Genomic DNA, 24,649 nt, shown 5'->3' on the forward strand with positions numbered 1-24,649 from the left:
GTCTACTGCTGGGACAAGCTGGCTTATCACTTATACAGACTCTGGTTCCAGGTGCTTAGCTAGTGACTTCCACCTGTTCAGTAGTGCAACTATCTTTAAAATAACCTTGGCAAACATATGAATGGTTCACCTCTAGCCCTGAAATTGTATTATGGGTGGTGTGAGTGATGGATGATTAATAAATGCCCATGTCATAGCAGCATTTTCCTCTTTAGCAGTTAAGCATCTACCCTGGTACTTTGTTTTAAGACTACTGGCAAGAAAATTAGGCAAAGTGCTTGATCTATCCGCTGCTTTACTGCCTGCAATTTAACTTTGCTGTTAAGTATTTCTTACTTTCATGTTTCTGCTCTTTCCAAATATTGTAGGATCTGGAATATATCATCAGTCCTTCTGTAGTTTGTCTAAGGAAATCTGCATATCTTCTACATTTTTCTTTAGTTCAATGCTGACTAATCTAGCTCTGATGTGTCCATCAGTTTTGTCACTATTTTTTTCACAGATGGTCATTGGAACAGGCCAGTTCCTAATAAATATCTCAAAGCAGTCAATTGCAGACTTCCACCATACATCTTGGGGAAGACTTAGCTTGGACCCCCCAGGTCTCTTCAGTGAGGCTGAAGCAAACTCATTGTTACTTAAGATTTTTGCAGTTTTAACATTTTCCTTTGTTCCTGGAGTACTTAATTTTTTTGGCTAAAAGATTTGGCAAATGAGCACTGCACCCATGTGTTATAAGTTTCAGGTTTGGCTTCATTATCTTTTAAGTTTCTTCTCTTTTCTACATTTGTCTGTAGTGACTTTGATCCTTTGCTTGCAGTTTGCAGGGTCAAGCCCCTCATGCATGAAACATTTATGTCATGTTTTTAAAGATTGACCTCAAAAGTTAGATTTCCCCCCCCCCCCCCCCTCATTTTTATATAGAAGAAATCAGCCTTTCAGCTCAAGTTTTCAGTAGAGGCTCATTGACTCAACATGTTTTATTTACATTTATTTTATTTAAATTAATTTAGTATAATCTGTTAAAATTATGCTCAGCCCCTGCCAGAGAGGCCAGCACAGCCCACGGCCCTGAGCCTGCAGTGGGCAACTTACTCTCGCCCCATGCACAAATCCAGGGGGCACATGTCCCCCCATACCTCCCCCGGGGGGGGCGCACAGTGGTGGGAGCCCACCCTCCACACTCAGCCTGACTGCCCATGGAGGAGGAGGAGGAAGATAATAATAAAAATACTGATTAATAACAATTAAGAATTAATAATAATAAATAATAATAGGAACAATACTTTTGCTTGAGTTAATTGCTAAAATGTTAGTGTTCGTACTTTCTCTCTTTCTTACTAATAGGTAGGATTGAGATGTTTGAGTCTGATTAGGAAACAAAATCAACCATCTTAAATGATCAAATATTTAGGTTTAAAAAAGCTAATTTTTAGATGTAGCAATTTGCCACTTGCTGTAGAGAGAACAAAAAACAAAGCTCATATAAGTCAGGGGTAGACAACCCCTGGCACACATGACAGTGTGTGGCGCGTGAAAGCATTTTGCTTGACGCACTCACCTCGAGGAAGGGGCTGGGGCTGTGCTGCCCCAACAAGGATCAGGTTTCTCGCAGCTCCCCCTCCTCTTTCCCCCCCCACCTTATGTCAACATCTTACAGGTTGCAGGTGTTTTTGGCATTCTGCCCAAAACCATTGCTGGCCCCTGTCATAAGTAAACCTTCTGACTAGCTGATGTAGGTAAGACTCTCAAGGTGGGGATTTCATCTCTTGTACCAAGTACAGGTATCTGAACTTGTGGTAGGCCTAGAATCTCGTCCCTCCATTCTTGACTTTTTCAAAATCCCCATGCTTGGTATTAACTATTTTCACTTTGAATAATCACTTTCGCTTCCTTAGAAGCTGAGGAAACCATTATGGATTTTCTGAAAACAGCTTCCTTATTTCTCTATGCAAATATAAAAGTAATTGGGGCCGACTGAGTTCAGTTTGTGAGTTTTAAACGAAATGGCTGGAAGTGAAAAGGACTCATCACTTAAGGTCCCAAGGAATGATACTTTCTCAAAAGCTCACATGGATGTCTCCTGGCTTCTCTTGTTTCATAACTGCCTCTCCCTAAATTTATATGTGTGTGTGTGTGAGTAATTTTCCAGAATGAAATTTATCACTTACTGTATTTACTTATATATCACATGCACTTCTCCCCAACCCCCCAAAATCAGTCCTCCAAAATGGGTTGTATATCTTAAGTGGGGAAACTGATTTTTTCCTTGCTGGAATGGAAGTATACAGATACTATTCTAATGCCTGCCAAGGTGACTGCTGCTTTCTGGCCCAGCAAGCAGAAGGGGTGGAGTCCTGTTAACCTTCTCACAGCCATATCTATTGTTTGAGCACTGTAGCTTGTGTGTAGTGGAATAATTGAGGTGAGTCAGGGCAAGTGAGACTTGCTGCTTGTGGTCTGTAGTAGCTTGATGAGACTTGTGGTGTGGAGGCAATATTTTGTTTATAGTAACTTATAAAAGGAATTATTTACAGTAAAGAAGTAATATTCTTGCTACACTAGGAAGTTTCTGCTGCCTCACCCAGATTGGCATCCCAGGAGACACACTTCCAGGATACTTTCCAGGAGGACTTAGTCTGTCAGACCGGCATCTTTGACTTTGGAAATCTTGTTTTCTACATTTTGCCTTCCAAAAAACAAAGCTCATGTATTATTTGCTGGTGTGTGGTATGTGATAAAATAGGGTATTCGTGAAAGCTTAATACACATAGTATACCTGTGACAGCTAGTTTGAATTGTAATGGTCACTGGGTTGCATTTTCCTTGACTCCACTTGCCTATATCTTTTATTTTGGGCCAGCTACCTATTTCTTATTTTTACTCTTGGCTTTTCTTGCTGTAGAAAGTTGGGTTTTTTGGTTTTTTTTTTTTTTTTTTTTTCTGCTCTGGGCCATGGAAAAGTGTGAATGTTCCTGTGGACTTATCCAGGCTCTGCCAGTGAACATGCTTGTGATCTTGAGCCAGATTCCTTCACCTTTCTAGTCGGCACACATGCCTGTATACTTAAGATTCTTATGTCTTCTCAAGAGATGTTCTGGTTAGTTGGTACTGCTGAACAGCAAGTGCTAGTGGTGATGTTCTTTGGCAGAGAATTAACGTAAGTCCTGATTAGCTTGTGTTTCATATGCTTCCATAAGGTTGGGAGTTTTCCAAGAACATGCTATTAAGTGAACTAGTAAAATGCAGTGTGGTTTGGGAGTCTTGCCGTCTGCAGTACTCCAGGAGAAGAGGACTGTTAATAAATGACCATGTCTGAAATATGGGTATAAGTTTTTTATATCAATAATTAATCTGCCTCACTAGTAGAAAGCTATGGAGATTGGGCTAGCATTGGGGACTTCAAGGAAGGGTATTCTCACAAGCTGGGTCATAGAGACTGCAAGCATGATGTTTCACTATTGTTTTATTAATCATTGTTCAGGCAGTCTATAAATGTACTTAGTGCAACTTTTGACTAAACCCCCCTGATTTTAACGTAGCTTGAAAGAAATGATTATACATACCATTAAATTACAAAAAAAAAAAAAAAAAAAGAAGATAATCTTGTTCAGTATTCAACAGCGTATAACTTTTATCATCTGCTAAGTTGTATGGATTTTGAGTTCTTCCTTCTGGTTACTGCATTGTCGGGTAGGAAAATATACCACCTTTTATTTAGATAGCTGCCAAACTGAGGGAACTTGTTTATCAATGGTATGCCTGTTCTAAAATTTCAATGTATAACCCACCCCATTTCAAAATTGGTGTTTTAGATTAGCCAGTTCTCCATTCATGATTTTTGCCTGTGTTGTATAGCTTAGTTGGCTTTGTGTATTTTGGTGCTGGAAGTGTTAGTTTCAACATTGGCTTGTTTGGCCATGGCATCTGACCACGTGCAGTGTGAAATAGTACATTATACTTTAATGCAGGGATAGGTACCCTATGCCATGTGAAGGTTCAATCCAGATGCAGGGTGACATAGAGGATCCCACAGCAAGCAGCTGTGTTGTGCTGCACGCCCTGCTCCACAGCCCTCCCTAATACTCTTTTGTGCCTGTGTTTTAACCTTGTTGGCAGCTTGGGTGCTCCAAGAGCTGGAGACTTGCAGCCAGTGGCAGGGAGCTGGGTGGTAAGTGCATGTCCATAGCAAAAGGCTGTCTGTCAACCCCTGCTTTTAGCACAATAGAGCACATCATTTACTTTGATTGTAAATGGAGGAGATGATGTCCTAGCTTCCGGGAGTCATGGTCTGCTTCTGTTCTTGGTTCTAGGATCCCTGCAGTTATGGCTGGCTGGCTGCTCTTTTACTCTGAAGCCCCAGCATTCGTTAATGCTGTATTTTCACGGGACTGAAAACAAAAAAAGGTAAGCTCAGAATCTGTTTTGAGGGGACGTTGTAAAATAAATAAATTGCTATATTGCCAGGATTTAATGTGCAACTTCATTTCCCTTGGTGACAAAAAATAAAAATTTGTAGGTTACCTTTAACTCCACTTCCTACCTCTCCAGGTATCTTTTAGCCTTACCTGTGCTTTAGGATGTGAAACTTCCGCCAAGAATATACAAGAACAGTTAAAGAAAAAAGCTGTATGGCTCTTGTTTCCCATCTTCTTTTCTCTTCTAATCCTTTATTCTCTCACAGGAGGGGATGAGAAAGGAAGGCTGTTTTTTTCTTTGTACTTATTTTTCTGATTCAGCTTATGCTGGGAGGAAATAATGCTGTGCAGTTTTCCTAGTTAGGTATGAATGGTTTTGAAGCACTTCCCTGGCTAGTGCGGATAATGTCTAGAAGATTAGTTACATAGGTAATGTTGCAGCAGAACAGACTTTTTTTTTTAGCTGCATGGGCCTCACGTCAGCAACACGGTGAAGAAGCAACAGCAGAGACAACAAAAAGGCAAGAAGAACAAAGAACCAAAATTGAGGCATGATGTAGTCCAGGAGTGGCCAACCTGCAGCATCAGTCTCAAGTGGCATGTGGCAGGCAGGGGAGGGGACAGGGAGCAGGAAGCAGAGCACCGGATTGGGCAGGAAGTAGAAATCGGGGACTAGAAAGCCAAGAAGCAGATCAAGGTGGCACTTAAAGGGCATGGGGCTAATTTGTGGTGTGCCTGCCAAAAGATTGGCCCCCACTGGTATAGTCTGTATGTACAGAGAGAGAGAGAGAGAGAGACTTTAACCCAAAGGATTTTTGAAGCAGTTATTTCTTGTAATGCACTGTGTTAAGCCTGATCTGTGCCAGCAAGGGGAAAATAAGGTACATGTAAAATCTTTCTGCATCTGGACTAGTGTTTGGAAATAAGTTGCTTCAATGGAATTAGATTTTATCCTAGGTTAAAATACCTCTTGCTTCAGGATAGAGGTTTTTGAAGAAATATCAAGGCATTTGAGGGGATTTAATATGGAAGTAGTGAGTCTGATAAATCCTCTGTTTAATGACGGCTCTTTTGTGGAAAGCTACCTTCTGCTTAGCTGTGCAACTTGCGGAGCCTACATCATTATGTACCTAATAGAAACATAAAACGTGTGTCCTCATGAGCACAGGACATTATTAACTTGCAGCAAGTAGCCCTGGCTTATATTGAGCAACATGCAAGTGTCAGATAGCAGCAGCAGTGTTCCTGAAGCTGTTTGCTTACAAAATTGGCCTTACCGGGTTTTTAATTAAAGCCCTTATTGGCTATATCTTGGCTATTTAATACAAGCAGTGCTTATGTGACCTACCATCTAGTGATCTGCTACACAAGATCTGGAGGAATCTCTGTATGGGTGGGTGATAGGGACTAGAGCTCTCCTTTATAGAGAATGCTGTAACACTTTTTCCCAGAATAAACCCTGGCCTTGTGCCTTGTTTTCTTTTCTCCTCTTGCTCTTCTTCTAGGAGAGCCTTTTTTTCGTGTACTTAAGCCAGGAGTTCCATGGCAGTCCTTCCTCACTACGCTACATGTGTCCAGCTCTTCTACAGTGCACCCTAGGACACTAGGGGTTGGGAACCTTCTAAAGGTTGTGGGTGAGACCGACTCAGTTCAGGTCAGAAGCAGGCTGGCAGTTAGGTGGGTGCTAGGACCCAGCTGCCACTGCCACTTTTTCCCACCTGCTGCTGCTGTCACTTCTCTGCCCACTGGGGGAAAAGCAGCCCTGCTGAAACCACATCTCCTTGGGCTGGATCAAAAAGCTCTGCAGGCTGGACCTAGCCTATAGGCTGTAGGTTGCTGACCACTACTGTAGGAGGATCCCTGAAGGGTGCATTAATTGAGTTTAACACGCAGTGGAGAACTGGAAAATGTGAGACTTTTATTGGCATAGTTGTGGAGACTTTATTGACTGTTTTGGTAGTTAATGTAGTGTGGGTTCCTTGCACAACTATTGAGGGGAACCTGTTGGAACCAAAGCATTGTGTTGATGTTTTTTTCCAAAGATCTTTAAAGGGTATCTTTGCTTACATTGTTAGTGTACTAGTCCATATTGTAAATGGCCCTGTTAAAGCATGTAGTAGCTCAAAAAGAGGAGAGGAAGGAGGTGTAACGTGAATGGATACCTTTTATATGCATTTAAAAAAAAAAAAAAATTCTGGAAGCCTGATGAGTGACAAAGTGCTGAAGCTCTTTGCAGAGCTCTGGTATCTATTTGTGGAAAGGTACATCATGTGAAGTGCAATTCTAGTATTTAACATAAAACTGCTAAGGATGTGCTCAGGAATCCTGTAAGCATGTCGTATTGGGCTTCAGCACTGCCAGGCTGAGCTGGGCCAGCCGGGGTGAAAAATACCTGCAGCTCCATATCTACGCAATTTAGAACGTAATAGTTGTATGTTACTGGCAGTGCTAAAATCAACAGCTTAATCTCTCAAAATATAATGTGTGCTTTTCATATCATCCTTCACTGCTTGTCTTAGCATTACTGTTTTTTTTCTCTGTGCATTTCATTTCTTGTACTAATTGCTAATTTGCTCTCTCCCTTCTTTCTTTTCTTTCCTCTCTCTTCCCTTCCTATTTTACAAGTTGGCAGTTGTATCTTTCTCCTTCTTAGTCACCTCAAGTCTTTTACTTTTCTATTTCTGTTGTAGACAAAACAGTCAGTCCTATCTCTTCATATTTCTTTGATTTCACTATCTCTTTCAGTAAAGAGGAGAGATCTGACTATTTTCAGGAAAGAATTAGTAGGTCTCTGATCCCGTCCTAATCAGCCTCTCAACCCTTTTCCCTGTTACAAATGCACATTGGGCCTTCAAATTATTACTGGAGATTTTTTCAGGATGGAAATATCAACTTCCATTTCATTCACAGTATTATAAAACAACTGTCTACAGTCCTTCTGAAGAGTTTCTCTTGGTATACAGAGTGCTGCTGGATTTTTCTCAAGTATTTCACAGATACTTTCTGGGTGATATCCGAAATGGAGTGGTGTCCTAAAAGAAAGTAGAAGTGGCCAACCAACATGCGGTCCAATTGATGATAGAGCCTGATTTTTGTCATAAACAAGGGAAGAAGTGGATGGTATGAACTCACTTGAGTTTACAGTTGGAAGGCTGTAAAGATAATAGAATCCACAGGAGCTCTTTAAAAGGGAAGATTCCGAAGGGGAAAGGGTATAATTAATGCATTCGGGTCTAACATAAATCCCAAAGTGAAGGACTGTACTTGAAGTGATATTCTATAGTGATATCTTCCCTGAGTCAAGGCTCTATGCTTGAATCCTGCAAGCATTTCCGCCCTTGCATCCGTTACCAGGTTCCAGGAGAGGTAATTTTAAAACTGATGATGGTTAAGTAGGAAAATATATCTGCAGGTTAGAAACCTGTGCCCAGAGGGTTGTGGTAACAGATGGCAGTTGAAGAGTAAATGCAAAAGGAAATTTTGTTCCAAGGATCAAAAGCGGACACAGTGCCAACTGTTTGGAACCCCCTCTCAGAGCTGGACCCAAGCTCCCATGCGGCAGACTTTCCTTAATAACAGAGCAGTTGAACCTCAAAGTAGGTTGTCTAAGCATAAATACAGAGGTGACAGGAGTTTGCATCCTGTGCTGTTTGGACAGAGAATAGTGTGATTTAGCTCAAATTCATCTTCAGTAAGAAAAGCATGATAAGGCAATTGCAACAGCTGCTCGCTCCAAAGACTGTCAAATAACTGTTGTGTAAACCTTCTATCTGGCATATCTGCATCCTGAAGGGAAACAAAATCCAGATGGACATCATAGTGCAGTTCTCTAGTATACAGATAGGTCAGTAATGCATATTTGCCATAGGTAAATTTCTATAACTTGATAGGTGGAAGGTCAGGATGATAGTTCTCTAGATTGAGAAATTGGCACTTTGATCTCTGGTGCTAAAATAGATAGCAGAATGTGCTAAAGGGAAGCCAAACGTCACTCCTGGGGACCTGTGCTGAGAGCAAGTAATGCGAAGGTAATTGGCTGTGAATTCACAGCCAATAAGATGTCTGGGAGCATGCAGGAGATGTCCATTCTGGGATGCAATGGATTGCAGTCTGGAAGACTACCTAAATGCAAATCTAGAAATCCTGTATGAAAGCGTAGTGTCTGATGTTACCGAATGCCAGACTAACACCAGGTATGATGCTTGCAAACTGCAAGAAGAATCCATAGTATAGACCCACTGCTGCCAGGCAAATACCCCCTCAAACTTTTTATTTAGCAGGTCTTTATGAAGAGTTGGCTTTTGTTTTATGGAGACTGCCTCTATTTCTGTAATGGTGGCTATGAGTTTGTAGAAAAGTCACCCCCGTCTCACTTTCTCCATTATCAATGATCCTGCTGCTCCCTCTTGAGTTCTTTTCTTTTTAGCCCAGGTCCCTTTCTGTACATTGCTCCTATGTTCTTAAGCCTCTTCTGTAACTATGCAACCCTTTTTTTTTTCATTGTTTCCTCTAGGGTTGACTGTCCAAATTAATTTTAAGAGCTCTTGTTCACCTTCATACAAGTCTAGTGAAGATCAGTTTTCCCTCCATTTCCAACTAAAAAGGGAATGGCAAAAGCAAGAGCAAATGCAGTGCATGTGTTGGAGAAGTACAAAAACAATGCAAAAACAAAGTGGTGGGCAAATGGTATCTGACAAACTGACCAGGAACAAAGCAATCTTTGTGGATTTTTCAGAACAGACTGCTTATGAAATCTCTCCAGAAAAGGGTGGAAAGATGAAACTGGATATGCAAATTGCTGGATAAAGCTAACTTTCATAGGCTTTGTTTATATCCCAGTTTAAATTTTTTTTTTTGTAGTACTAAGGTTTTTAGTTTTAATATACTATAATAAAAGCCTAACTTGGATAGTAAATGAAGACGGTACTAGGGAGGAGTTTTAGGCTGCAGCCTGATTGGAGCTTGTGACAGTTTGGCTTGTAACTGGATGCTACCAGTCCTGTCACTTCTGTGCTTGTGCATATAGCTGGTATTAAACTTTCCTTAAACCAAACAAGTGTTGAATGTGAACAGAGTGTATAAGGTAGATGTTATATACAACCCCACAAATTTCTGTTCTAGTCTGAGTTGCGTAGAAGTGAGTTAATCAGGTCTGCAGTTGTCTTTGTGTTGTTGGTAGCATCCAGAATATCATCTTTGTGATAGTCTTAATATACTTTGTTGTCTTGACTGAAAAGTGGATTCTCTGATTTGTTGTTCTTTCTCTTTCCTAAACATGTCTGTCTCTTGTTTTTTCCTTCTTGATATCCTGTCTGCTTTTCTAACTTATTTTGTCTTGATTGTAAGCTGCCCTGAGCCATTGTTGGGACAGGCAACATATAAACCTAATAAATAATGATCTCTAAAGCCAGCATCAAAGATCTGTTTTGTCCTTGGCCTTTGCTAGGGTTTAGACATGCAAACAAGTTACCATGAGCTAAGCTAGGTTGTAAAATCAGTGTTGGCAGCTCTGCCTAATTGCTCATGTGTGTACTCTTTCTTTGCAGAAAATAAGGTACTAGCTAGGGTAAGAGTGGGCATGTGGTCTATTACTGCTGAGTAGCTGACTTGCAATAACTTGTTTTCCCTTAGAAAGATTTAGGTTCCAACTTCCTCTTGCTGATGGAGGTGCAGGGTACTGTTGTTTGCGCTAAAGCAAAACATCAAACCATTTTTTTTAAAAACCTTTTCTTAATGGCAGTGACTCGGTTGAGGGCGACATAACTTTAGCCTCTAGAATCTAGATGATCTGGATGCTGATGTCTCAAAACATTGGCAGAGCCCTTTAGCAGAAAGCAGCTGTGAGCGAATAGAGGTTTTTTTGATATCGAAACCTTGCAGTTTTCTCAGCATCACTGAAAGGAAAAGGTCTGTCTTAACAGTTAGCATTAGGTGAACCGCAGCTAAGCCTCAAGCTGTAAAGGAGCTGAACAAACTGCTGCATAGTTTTTGTGACCTTAGTTCATCTTTTGTCCTTGGTACACCTGTCTCTGAACAAATCTAATGCAGCTGCTGCCTGGAATAGCAGTTAATGCAACAGCACTTCCTGTTTGCATGTTGAGGTAAGACTTCTAGAATTGCAATTTAATTTATATATTAATTAACCACATCATATCTGCTTTAGAATAAATGTAACAGAACACAAGGTTTCATATAACACACATCTGATTTATTAGGGAAGATTGAACAAGCAAGCACAGTTTGCCAATCTGTTCTTACATAACTCTTTGTAGCTGGTTGCTAATGTGTTGTAGATAGCCATAGTTTTGTTTCCACTAGCAACAGCCATCAGACATTTTAACTGAACAAGACTTAATTCTTCTAAATTGACCTGCTAGAAATGTCTGAAGGCGAATATGGGGGTGGAACAAAGTGGTATGTCAGCATGGTTTGCATTAGCTTGCTAAGAATCCTGTGATGATCTTGCTGTTCTGAGTTCCCTCATCAGAGTGGTAAGGGAATTCTTTATATTGTCTATCATAACCCACCCACCCACCTCTTTTTTTGTTTTTCCTCCATTTCCTGTTGAACTTGGAGAGGGGGGGATGATGCATGTGGAATCAGGTTTTCTGTGTGAATTAAAAAAACTATGCATGATTGAAGCTTGTTACATGTTTAGAACGGGGCTTTTTATTTAGAGGTACTGTAGTAGGAGTACTACCAGTGCAGGTTTTGGTTGTCATCTGGGGAGGTGACTGCACGCCTAGATACATGACTTCCATGTTCCGTCCCTGATTGTTCTCTATTAGGCAAATGCCTTAGTTGCTTTTTGTAGCTTGGGTAAACAGCAGCTACCATCTCAGCTCTCTTATCAGAGCCTTATCTATTTGTTTCAGAGAACAGGCCCAAAGGAGACGACAGGCCTTGAATTTCTTTCAAGTTGTCTATATTGTATATATAGTTGTATATATCCAGGCTTTATCAGTGTCTCTTGTAGAGCAGAAGGACTATATCTGGGTGGGTAATCCTGCTTCTTGGAAAAAAAGTCGTAATGAAAGACACGAATTCCATATGGTGTAGTTGAGAAGAGCATGAAGATGTGGAGGGAATTGTCTTCCTTTTCATAGATGTTTGGGTCGGAAGGGACCTCAGTAGATCACCAAGTCCAACCGCAAGAAGAGCCACTTTATTTTATTTGGGGCGGCTTCTACCACAGGCCCATGACTAGTAAAGCTTATGTTGCTGCTTTCTCAGGACAATCCTGCTCAGTTTCTTTTCTTAATCACCTTTTCTTGCTTCCAGCTCCATTATTTTTGTTTCTTATCCAGAGACTTCCCCTTCTCCTCTTAACTGATGCTCAAGAGGAGTCAGAATCTGAGAAAATCCTTGTGACCAGGAGTTTCTGTTGAATTGATATACTCAGTGCAGCTTTTTGCATTTTGTGGACTGCACTTGTGGATAAGAAATGCTTGCTTTCTCACATTTCAGAATGCTGAATGTGCACATTCAAGACTGGTTCAGACTTCCAGGACTTCAGGTTAATTTGTTCTGAGGTGGACCAGACTTTGCAAAAATACAGGTTTCCCTTGCTTTATGCGAGTTCTGTATGTGCAAATTTGCTCTTATGCAATGACCCTTTTAAGACTAAAAATTCATTATATGCAAGGTAGATTCACTCTTATGCGATCGGTGTGGTGGAAGCCTGCAGTCGGCTGCTTTGTGTGGTGCGTTGTGGGAGTGACACGCACCAAAATATAGTCTCCTGTGTGGAACTGTGCTCCTTGCTAGTTGTCTGCAACATGCGTTTCTGGAGCTGCCATCCTCATTATGATAGTGTTCTGCTTATGTGTACTGTCTGTTGTTGGTGCAGGGCTGGGCAATTATTTTGTGCAGAGGGCTGGTTACGAAGTTTTGACAAGCCATCGAGGGCTGCATGGGTAGCTCCGCCTCTTGACAGGTGCCTTACCCCCTGGTCACCATCTTGGGACTGGAGGTTCCGCCCCCTAACCCCCGACCTTTGCCACCACAAGTCCCTTCCCTTGCCCCCCAGAATTACTCCTTTCAGCAAGGGGGTTTGCTACCTTGGACCCAGAAAAATACCAAATTGTAATTGTAAAAATAAAACGTACTACAACATTCATTAATTTAATTTCAAGAAATATTTTTGTCCAGACTTCCATGTGTTTGTGTAGTGTACGTAGAAGTGATAGTATAATGGCACCAGGGGAGTGGAGAAATGGTTGTGGCAGGCTGGGGGGGGGAAGGGGCAGCGAGTGGGTGCATGGAGTGCAACGACAGCTGGATGGGAACGCGGGACCCACAACGGTGCACTGGGGCCAGCGCTGGCGGGGCCCAAAGCAGGATGACAGGAGTGCTGGGGTCCAGGCTGACATTGGCTCTACAGAGCTGGGCTGCGCTGCTCAAGCAGAAAGAGAAGAGGGAGTCAGCCTGGCTCCCTAGAGTCCCTGGCACCCCAGCCCCATGCTCCTGCCACCCTTCTCTGGGCCCTCCCAGCACTGGCCCCAGGGCACCAGTGTGTGCCCTGTGCTTCCACCCAGCTTTTGCTGTGCTCTGTGCACCTGCTCACTGCCTCTTCCCTCCAGCCTGTTGCTGCCATTTCCCCCCTGCCTGTTGGCCCCTGGCACCACATGGTTCCCAGCTGCAGCTCAGGGGCCAGCCCAGCCAGCCCTGAGGACTGGAGCAATCACCCACAGTCCTCCCCTGCCCTCTTTCCCCCCCCCCCCCCATCTTCTTATCTGTATTTTCCTCAGCACAGGGAGACGGGAGCAATCCCAGGTCAGAAGGCTCCAGCAGCCCCTGCTAGGCAGAAGCTTCTGGCTGGGGCTAGGGGTGGTGGGGCGGGGCAGGGCTGGGCTGGGCTGGTCTTGCTACTGAGTCCTGCTTGGCTCCCCCTGGCTCCTACTGCCTCTGGCTCCTGTCATCTTTGATGGGTAGCCAGGGGCAGATAAATATTAATTTTCTAAATTTTTTAGGGGCTCAGCGGGCTAGATAGAATGTCCTGGTAGGTCGGATGCAGCCTGTGGGCCGTATTTTGCCCACTTCTGTGTTGGTGAGTACCAAAATTGTCTTGTAGAAGTGGTAGAAATGGGTCTGGGGGTCATTACAGTCAAGATCTTGGGACATATCCCTATTTGTTATATTGTAGAGTGGGTTCCCTTTATGCCATTTTCCAGGAACACATCTACAGCATAAAGCGAGGGCAACCTGTACAGGAACATTTTGTACGAGGGCTTATTTCACTGTTAGTCTACTCTTGGACAGAAATGGAAAGAGCAGCCAGGAAAGCTGTAACCTGAAGCATCTCAGGTAATCACTGCTACTTCAGGATCTGAAACAAGCATTTGCTTGCATCTGTGTGGTGCTAGATTTCTTAATGTTGATGAACAAGAACATCTGAGTGCCCTCTGTGTAATGTAGGCCCTTAGTGGTCTAAACATTGTCAGAAGACTGAGTTGAGTCCTGTGTATTTTCATTCTTGCGTTTCCCAAAAGGAGGAAAAGCTTTGACACTCAACTTTTACCTTGCTTGATTACTGACTTGCTTACCTTGCTTGTTGGGTTTTTTTCCCATGTCCTATTATATGGTAGAAAGATCATAACATGTAATTTCAGAGCAAAGAAAGATTCATGATCAAACTCTCTAGACTGGTCATCTTTTTTTTTATCCAGCTTCTGATCAGGTCCAGTCAGTAAATTATTCAGAATCTGGTAGCTGAGAGCTTGGAACAGGTTTTCTTTGGCCCCCCGGGCTTCTGGTTCTGGGGGAAAAACATCATGGGCTCCAAGGTTGATCCTAGTTCTAGAATAAGTTACATTGTAAATGATGGAGTAAACTATTCTACACTGTCCTGTAATGCAGTAGCACCATTTCAGACTCCCATGATTCCTTAAAGAGTGGGACATACATGAAATAACAGCTATTCTTTTAGCTTTGAAAGTTAATCTGCAAAGCCAGTCAGTGGAAGGAACATGAGGAAACCTGGATGTAAAGCTGCAACAGCATGAGAGGCAACACTTTGAAATTCAAAAGTTGTACTGTTTTGTTTTTTTTGTCAGGTCATTGTTCAATGTTTATCCACTGCCGATTTTCCAATCTTAAGCTTCCTAAGAAGCAAAGGGTCCAGAAACACTTTCCATATTCTTGTTAATCTTTAACCTTTTCTGCCATGCTCCAAGACTTGCAGTTTAACTGAAATGTAGAGTATTAAACATAGCTGTAGTTAGCTGAGTTGCTATATAGTCAACCTGAAGAGGCATACTAACTTTAACTGCGCTGGTATTTGTTGCTTTTAGCAGTGTTGGCACTTAATAAATCTGTGGTAGTACTTTCCCATTGAAGCATACACTGTTTAAATTCACACTTGAATTTGTTAACAGCTTTTTCCACATTAAAGGGGGAGGGGGAATTTTTTTCCAAATCCATGTGGTGGTTAATAATGGCTTGAGTTTCTGCGCTGTGGCTTTTGCAACATAGAGCAAGTAGGGTGATTTATATGCTGACTCTTTAGGCTCAGAACCTTCTGTAGGATTCTTGCTATTTTATATTACCAGTAATTATCAATTTTTGTAAACTTCTAAAGACTTAATGTGCTATACAGTATGTTCCACCATGTATTAGGCTGTGCCATTAATAGTTTTGCCTCCTTTAATATGGAAATATGTAAGCAAGGCTGGAGGAGGTAAAGATATTACTCCCTTCCACTGCATTTGCCTGGTGTATTAAGGTCAAACCGATGGCTCAAGTCATAGTAACCTGTAATTTGGGTTTAGTGAAGGTTTATTATCAACAGTCATTATTTGCATCTTAAGCACAGGTAACGTTTATGCATTTATATGCTGCAAAAACTGGATTGGATGATTCATCTGGCTTTTAGTGCACTTATCTGGTAGGACATTATGTTCAAAAGAGCTGTTGCTGAGGGTCTAGCACATGTTTTTTCTGAAGCATCTTTGATGCCTCGGATCACTGGTTTTGCCTGGTATGATGGCTTCTGTTTACCTGCTTGCATCTGCAAATGTAGACAGGTAAGATTTTGATAGAGGTTTGCTGAGTTACTTCCTAGCTTGCTGACAGATAAAGGCAAAAGAAGGTTAGAAAGCTGTAGACGATAACTATCTAGCTGTCATGTGAAATAACATGATCAACAAAATGTCTTGTCTTTCAAACAGCTACCTGACCTGAGCTTCTTGAAGAAATCTGCAAAGTAGAACTAATCATTAACCACATGCTGCAAGACAGTAGGTAGGTGTTATCAGCAGATGCTTTAGACAGCTGTTAATTATTGCAGACTTCCTCTTTAATTTATTTTTTTGTAATTACTAATCTCTAACAGTGCTCCTAGGGTAGGAGAAGCAGGCCCCAAAATTCTTGCATCTGTGTATTCAGCATTGACAACTATGCATTCAGAAATCAAGGCCCCCAAAAGATGATGCTTTTAAATTTGCTCCTCCTTATTGTCATCTGAATTTTGAGCATTTAGGGAGTTTACTTTCAAGTTTCTTTCTGTGTTGATGAGTACTGCAGATACTTTAACATTTAAAGTTTAAACGAAACCTGACACTTGTGACTTAAGAAGCTGGGGCTCCAGAAGTGTCAAGCATCTGTGAGACTTGCAAGAAAACAAAAAACGTTGGAGTTAAGCTTAAAGGACCATTAGAATAAGCTAGGTGAAATAGATGTTGTTTGGCAATGAACAGAGGCATAAACTCAAACAGGAGCAAGCAAAATTCTAACAGGGAAAGTAATTAAACTATACAAGTGGCAGGTTCTCCATCATTTGGCATCTTCAAACAGAAGTTTATCTGACCCTTGTTTGTTCACTTGGCTCTAGGTATCCTCTAGTGCTTGGGATGTTTCTCTGTGTGGAAGTACTTAAACACTGTATGTTACTTCTCAATCTTTTTGATATGACAAATAGGTCATGCTGGTTCAGTATAAGTTATCTTCTCTAGCCCTCAAATAAGTATATGGTCGTTTCTGGTGTAGTCTCTCTCTCTTTTTTTTCAACTTGCTCATTAAAAATCTTGACACCAGAACATAGAATTACTCTATCTACACACAACTCCTGCCTCTGCATCCAAGTATCAAATTGGATTTTTTCTTCAACGTTGTGCCAGGATATTTCTTTATAAATGGTCCCTGAATCTTTTCAAAGACTTTGCCTTTCAGGTTATATTCCATCAGCCCACGTACCTACCATGTGTTGTTTGTTCCTGGATGCTGGTTTTGCATTTAGGTGTGCAGAATTATTTTGTTTGAATGGGCCAAACTGACAAATTTACTAAAAGGGGAATCCCTTAGCATTTTTTAGGTGCTGTGAATTTTTGTAGCAGTATTTTCTCTAAGTTCTGTCTTCAAGTTTTAAAGCACCACTGCTAGAATGGTAGAGACTGGCACCTCAGAAATCAGCTTGAAACACACTTTCTCTTTAAGAAAAAGCAAACTTTCTCCTTGCTCCTTTTGTCTCTTTAGTGTTGCCTTACTCTTTCATTTGTTTACTTATGAACTACTTTTAGTTTAAAACATTTGCTTTAAAATCCACTTTTCTACAATCTGTTATACAGATAGGCAAATGTTTAAACTCTTACTACTGTTAATTAAGTTTGTACATATGTAGTAAAAGCTCTGTTCACTGGCACCTTAGAAGCTGGCATGTTCTGTTAACTGGCATGCCGTCTTGTAAGGTAAAATGAAACCGGAGGTGCCCACTGTGGCACCTCCGGTTTCTCTGGACCCCCATGGCACGGGGCAAAGCAGGATGTGTGGGGCCCATCTCCCTGTCCCTCAGGGCCCATGGGAGGGTTGGCAATACTGCGGGAGGGGCGGCGGGAGAAACGGCAGCCCAAATAGGCAAAGACTCTTGTTTGGGCCTCTCAATTAACCAGCACATTTTGTTATCTGGCACCCCCATTCCCAATGGGTCCTGGATAACAAAGCTTTTACTGTAATATAAAACAAAAACAAACACACATACCAAAAAACAAACAAACCCCAAAGCAAACTCATCTACTCATCCTGGGGAGAATTGCACCCCTTTTCATGTTGGTGTTCTTTGGAGACTGGGATAATTTAGGGCAGAGACTGTCTTGTCTGTATATTTCAGTATTGCTCCAGAAGTAAAAATTTTCTTTGCTAGTGATCTGCAGCTGAAGTTCGTCCCTGTTCATACTAGGTTGTGATATTTTTGTTTTTTAAGCTTCATGCCTCACTTTTCCTTTCTACTGAATAAGAATATAAGTGGCAGATTTGTTTGCACTGTCATAATATGACTTTTAAATACTTGTGTGTCAAGTGTACAGCACAAAAAGACTAAATGCAAGCCAGGGAATGTACAAAGCCCATAATAGGGGGGAAGTCCCAAACAGTAATATTTTTTTCCTAGTTTAAAAGAACTGAAAATCCAGTGCTTTGAAACAGGAATCAGTTCAGAGAGTTTCCCCTCATTTTGCATGCTGAAATGTGTAGGTTTTTTGTTTTGTTGTTTCAATTTAATAACATTTTTAGCACTAATATTACTTGCTGATTATTTTGATTGGTAGTTCAAAGCCTTTTAGCTTTGGAAATCAACTGTTGGGGTCCAAATGGACAAGCACAATTGGAACCCTTTTTGTTCATGGTTCAAGAAACTGGAATTGTGTACAGAAGATGGTTCCAAGTTAGAAGTACCTCACCACGTAATTTAAAAACGAAAAAGTGACATGGAGAAGGGTGCAGTAGGGTATCTTGCCACATGACAGATGTCAAATTCTAACAGCAGCACTATGCAAAACTTGAGTTTTCAGCTTGAGGAAGCAGGTGTATTACCATATTTACTCCAATCCAAATGACTTTTGAATTTAAGATGACCTCTCTCCCCAATAATTAGGTGCTACACATGGAAAATTTTAACACTTCTCCCTCCCCCCCCCCCTTTTGCTTTTCCCTGATGATCCGGGTGTAGGGAGAGCCCCAGAGCCACTCCTGACCTGCTCTTGCTCAGTGCTGCAGGGACTAGCTGTGCCAGGAGCCTGGCTCAGGCAGGGACACTAGTGGCAGCATGCAGGTTCCTTCTTTCCTCCCTGGCTCCCTTAACTCCCTCATCTCCCCTTCTGCCTGTGAGCTGGTTGGAGGAAGGAATCTACATGCTGCCACAGCTACTGTCTGCAGTGTGGGTCGGGAGTGACTCTGCCCCCCACCCCCCAATATGCCTGGGTTAGCTTGCCGTTTGACCACTCTGCCTGGGACCTGGGGGGGGGGCAGCTGTGCAGGGAGTCCTGTTGGTTTGGGGACCACAGGAGCAGTGCTCAGGCCAGTGAATCTGGACTATGGAGCTGTGGCACCTTAGGGAGCCTTTCAAGGGCACCATGGGGTGCCATGCAATGTTAGCACCGGTGAGTGTGCAAACATGATTCACATGATTAAATCCAGAGATTTCAAATAAAAATCCATGGTGTTTAAAAAAAAAATTCTGACCTGTTGTGGTCTTTGAGTGCTTTGCAATAGCATAATTTATCTATTTTTATGTAGTCAAAACAAGTGAAAATGAAGAGCTGGCATTTTATGAGTGGTGCCTTGAGTCTAAAAAGGTTGAGAACCACTGCTTTAGGTGCTGCCTGCTTTGAAGAAGTCCATGTTTAGTTCATGCAAAATTCCAGGGTGCAGGGCTCCAAAGAAGTTGATACATATATATGCCTAGGATGAAAGTAAACTCTTTTAAGTATTGAAGTTTATGGAATTTTAACTTGCTATAAAGTATTTGGACTCAAGTGCTGTGTAGTTAAATTTGCAAAAAATGTGCATTTCTAAACTTGGCTTTCTTAGGCCAGATTTATGCCAGAAGAGGCTGGCCAGTAATAACAAGACTTGTCTAGCTATACTGGCAAATGTATGGTGTAGATCATTTTTTGCTCTGCTTCTCTTGGTTCTCCAAGAAGAATAAGCTGCAAAAAAAATACTTCTCTGTCAATATAACAGTCTGTTTACTGGCAAAAGCTGTAACCTATAGAAGTGTTGCCAAAACATGGTCCTAACCAACCATGCTGTTTGCAAATGTTTCCTCTGTAGACCTGTCTAGTTACTTTTGTGCTTGCTGTAGTGGGAGGGGGACTGAAATAGAACATGGTAAACTTCAGGGATCACATACAGTAACTTGCATTAAGCAGAATTCACTCTCTATTGTAATGGACTAAACTAACATGTACCCAGATACATTTTATTTTTAAAGAGTAGACATCTGCTAATAAGCAGGGATCCTGGTTTTCTCCGATTTTAAAAAAATATCCAAAGTGTTTTGTTTTTTTTATTTAACCTGTCATCGTACTCCCCCCCCCCCCACACACACACACTCTTTTTCAAGTCCTGGTGAGCCACTACATTGAATTTGTTTAGATTCTCTCTTTACGACCACAGCTGAGCTGTACCTTTCTTTTCCCATTTTTAATGAGTCTTGTTTTTTCACCAGCCTTAAATGTAGAGGTGCACCGATACATCAGTCTGATAGGGGATCGGTACCAATATAAAGAAAATTGGCTCTATCGGAAATTGGCCCAATGCAGCCGATAATTTGGCTGATAAATGCCCAGGTGCGTGTGCAGCTGCACGCACCATGCAGGCAGCAAGAAGCAGAGCCTGGTAGCGTGCAGAGCTTTGTGCAGCTGATAAGTCTGTTGTGGTGGAACGGAAGGGGCATGGAGGGGGCAGGGGCAGGTGCTGCCCAGCCAGGGTGGGGCAGGTGTGGGATGGAGCTGTGGCTCATTTGGGATGCTTGGGGGGTGGGGGGGGGCAGCTCCTGCTTGCACTCTGGGAGGGCATGGGGGGAGTGTTCCCCCCCCCCCCCCCGACCTGTGTGGGGCAGGCAGACTAGAGCCGGGGCTGCGCTGGGCAGGTGATGGCAGTGCTGGGAACAGGGCTGTGGCAGAATTTGGGATGGCTGCAGCCTGCCCCAAACCCAGCCCCTGCTGAGAAGAACCCTGCACAGCCCTGGCTCCAGCCTGCCTGCCCCATGCCGATCCAGAGGGCACACGCCCTTCCCCTCCATGCCCTCCCACAAGCAGCGGTGGGAGCTGCCCCCAGGACAGCTGCGGCTCTGTCCTACGTCTGCCCCACTCCTGCCCCCTCCCTCAGCGCGGTGGCATTAATCTGCACCCCCATGCCTCTTCCCTGCCCCTTCCCTTTCCACCACAATAGACTTGCCAACTGCACGCAGCTCTATTGAAAATTGGATTGGTATTGGCTGATATGCCTCCTTAAAAATCAGCTATCTGTGTTGGCCCCCAAAATCGCTATCGGTGCACCCTTACATAAATGTCTGGCAAAAATCATCATTAAATGGGTCCCCAAACAGTTCACCCAGAATCCCTGTCAGCCCCTGTCGCAGTCTGTTGTATATGATTAGTGTGGTCCTGCTGTCCATGAGCTGGAGCTGGACCAAGTTGTCCTGTACCTCATCTGTGTATAAATTTCTGGAGCGTCCCAGGACTTGTGACAAGAACACCTGATTCCAAATATGAGGGGGTGCTAATTAACACCTGGATCCTTTGTGGGGGGTGCTGCTTAAAAGTGTATTTATGGAGTACCTGTGCTAAAACTTTCAGTAGTTTAAAAAAAAAAGGTGAAGTGCATCAATTCTGGATGAACTCAATGGTAAATTGTTTATTTCAAGGGGGGGGTTGTGTTTTTTGTTTTTCCAAATTTGCTGCTTTTTCCCATGTGCTCAGGGAGAGCAGGGTCTGATGGTAAGGAAGGGGGAAAAGGAACTTCAGAGGGAAATGGGCTACCTGACCATCCAGACTTGTTTTCCTTGCTGTAGCAATGGGAGGGGGAAAATACAAGACAAACCTCCAATAATTAGACTCTATACATGGGAAAATTATAACAAATGTATACATTTTCCATATATAGAATCTAACTATTCTTGTATTCAAGTAAATATGGCAATATTTACTCGAATAAATATTTGGGGTCGTCTGGTATTCAAGTAAATACGGCAATAGCTGTTAAAAGGAACAATTGGAGATGATTCCTCTGGTATCTCTAAACCAAATAATGGTGACTTCCAGGGAGGGTAACAAGTAGGGGAGAGGGTGTAGGTTGTAGCCGTGTTGGTCTAAGGACATAGGCAGACAAGGTTCTTTGGGTGCATCTGATATCTTTTATTAGACCAACCCAAATAGTTGGAGAATAGTTATTAAGCAAGTAGGGGAGAGATCACTTGAGATCTGGTTCAGTGCTCTCCCACAGAGCATCTACTCCTGCCACTGTTGGAGACCAGATACTAGGCTAGATAGACCATTGATCTGGCCCAGTATGGTTCTTATGTTCTTTACTTTTCCTGCTGCGAGCTTTGAAGCTCAACAGTATCAAGTTTTAAAGCTTTTTCTTTGCTTCTCTGGAATCTAGAATTCTGGAAACTAAGCTGCGGAAAGGAAAGCACTATGCAGCTTCTGTATCTGATACATTAAGCATGAAATGGCCTGCTTTGACATTAAGATGGAAATTCTTTGTTCTGGCATTACAATATATCGATTTTGTGATTCTGTTAGACTTATACTTTTTAAATTTCATCTCATTGGCTAGACATGAAGTTACTGTATTTTTTTTTAACCTTTTTTAAATGGTAGGACTACAGTCATGGAAAAGAAAACCCTTGTTTATACAAATACTGGTGGATCGTCAGACAGATTTTGCTGATATTAATGTAGGCAGTTTGGGGAAGATGTGATGCGTTCTTATCATCAGGGACACAGGATTTTCCCAGAATACCATATTTCCTTGCAAACAACAGATACATTTTCCCAAAGACCATTGTCTGGAAACTGTAGAGTGCATTTTATACATGAGAAATACAGTAAGAGCAGGCTCTGCCTGTTATAGGAAAAAGTGGAAGTAAAATCTGCACAGACCCAGGAACAAGAGCAATGAGCAGGCTCTACTCCCTAGCTGTTGATATTCAGTTACTTAAACAAGGAAAGGGATTGAGGGTGTTTTATTCTGCTAGTCAAACAAGGTGTATATTATTCTGTAGTATGCAGGAAAATATGGTATGATATAAGCATTCATCATATATTTATGTTGGTGAAATGACAATAGTGATTTTTGAGGACATGGCTTCATTTTTTTGCTGCTGGCTCTGGCTCATGAAGCCATATATTGGATGCTTGGTTGCAACAAGGAAAGATTCAGCTACTGTCTAAACATAGGATAACTGCTTTGGGGGATGAAAGATTGTGTCACTGCTTGGAGACTATGCTGGACCACAACAAATCAAATGTTCCTGCTGCTTTGTGCTTCCCTTATGACACTTTAAGCAAAGAGGAACCTTGCCAGTAGGGAGAAGTGGACAGACTTGACTGAAATGGCCTAGCCAGTCAAGGGCAGTTAACAGAGTCCATTGGGGGGATGTTCAGCTGAGGGAGGCCTGAAGAGACCACTTAAGTGCAGTCTTGAAATACTTCACATGCACACTGTCCAAATAATTCCCGGTGTATAAAGCTACTGCCATATGTACTTTGTGATTGGAAGGGGGAAGGGGCTTTGCTATATTCTGTTTCATAGTATGAAATGGTAATCCTGAACATTTTTATTGCATGGTATTAAAGAATAAAATGTGGTCCATGCGAACAAGGACAGTAATGGCAAAATGTGTGCTAGAGAATTAAAACTGTGTGTACAAGGATTAGACACCTTTCATGTAGCAGTGTTTTATTTTTAAACTAAGGGTGCCATATTTTGTAGAGTCTGTAATACTGTAGGTTTGTGGCTGCATATGCAGTTTTCCTTGGTTTTCCCACAGGCATGAAGTGAAATGGGGTAGGGTGGTGGCTACTAGGCCTGCTTCTTTTATTGCAAATCAAGGAGAAGGGGAACCTGTGAACCAGGAATACTGCCTCCTCTTTCTTCCTCTCCCCCAAAGAATGGCATTAGTGTTTCATTTGGGCTTGAGGTGCTACATTTATAATGTCTGAAAAGGATGGGGGTATGTGGGTGGAGTCCAGTACCCTCCCTCCAAATAAACAGGTACTAGAGGGATAATTCTTGTTTACTTTGTAGGTGACCACAATGAAATGTCTTTCCGACGTTATAGTTAAAATTGAACTTTGTCATAGAGCTTTATCTTCACATACCAAGTCTTCTAGTTATACAGGGTATTTTCTGTCCACATGTACATGTACACACACAAGGGTACCAATTTGATACCCTCATTTGAAATAAGAGGGGGGAGGCAGGGGAACCCCTACGCATTTAAAAAACCATTAGTATTATGTTTTACCTGCCCTCCCTCTCATCTTCTCTGCACTATTTGACTCCAGTCCTGCTGTGCTGGAGCTCATATCCCTCCACAGAGGTGGAAGTAGTGGTGATTCATTAACTTTGGCATCTCTTTTTCTCATACCTTTTCTTTTCCTCCTCCTGACTGCGGACCTCAAAATTGCCAAATAACTTGGTTTTTGCAAGATGCAAGGGTTTTTGTGGTTGACATCTTTTGTTGGGTTAGCCTTAGATAAGCTTTTGAATGCAGTATGTTCTTCTTGGGTTTTCTTTTCTGCTGGGGGCTCTTCTCCAATCCTCTTAGTCAAGATTTAGTGCTGGGTGTTTTTGGAAGGAGCTGTTGGACAGCTTCTCTTTGCCTCAGAATATTGTCAAATATGCAATCTGGATTACATGTTTTCCTGCATTTGCATTACCCCTGCCTGATCTGGACTTCTAGAATTGTTTGCTTGCTTTCATCCCCTCCACTTGAGCCCTTGGATGAAGAGGCATTTATTTCTCTTTGCCCCTTCTGACACCCTTATTTTATGTGCAAGCTTTTTGTGGGAGATTGGAAGGAATCCGGAGTCTAGGAACAAAAAATTTTAAAAGTCTTCTGACATTTTGCTTCTACTGATTACTTAGTGAATGACTAAAGTATTAAGATGGTATAGTTCAGAGGTACATTTCATAACTTGCTCATTTTCTAGTTGCTTAGTGAAATTAGTCTTTAAGTGTAGTTTTAAGCTGAGGAGTTTCTGCAGGCACTTTTGTTCAGCTTCTTTTCTGCATTTGTTTCTCAAGGTACTTTCACTTTTTATAGACAAGTCTGGCAATTAAACCATAATTACTGAAGTATATTCATGACATTATAGACAATAGTTTAAATTTTGTCAGCATTTCCATGCCTGTAACCTTCCTTTTTACCTTGGGAGAGAGAATTATTTCTGGAGCTCAAACTTGGCTCACAAGATTTTTATTCTGATGTAGGTCTATTACTGAATGCT

At 42.0% G+C, this 24,649-nt stretch overlaps 1 protein-coding gene across 7 annotated transcripts in view; it reads left to right on the forward strand.

Annotated features, from left to right (window-relative positions):
• Nucleotides 1-24,649, forward strand: part of CSNK1G1 (casein kinase 1 gamma 1) — a 177,646-nt gene that overhangs the window by 20,255 nt on the left and 132,742 nt on the right. For 5 of the 7 annotated variants that reach the window (XM_006260903.4, XM_014599947.3, XM_059714861.1 and 2 more), the window contains exons 2-3: nucleotides 4,314-4,407; nucleotides 15,587-15,659. The exons of 1 other annotated variant lie outside the window; for it this stretch is intronic. The gene's annotated coding sequence lies outside the window, so the exon portion shown is untranslated. The remainder of the gene's footprint in view (nucleotides 1-4,313; nucleotides 4,408-15,586; nucleotides 15,660-24,649) is intronic. One more of the 7 variants, XM_019477573.2, reaches the window with a different exon arrangement.

This window comes from Alligator mississippiensis, chromosome 11 (genome assembly GCF_030867095.1).
Source record: "Alligator mississippiensis isolate rAllMis1 chromosome 11, rAllMis1, whole genome shotgun sequence".
NCBI lineage: Eukaryota > Metazoa > Chordata > Crocodylia > Alligatoridae > Alligator > Alligator mississippiensis.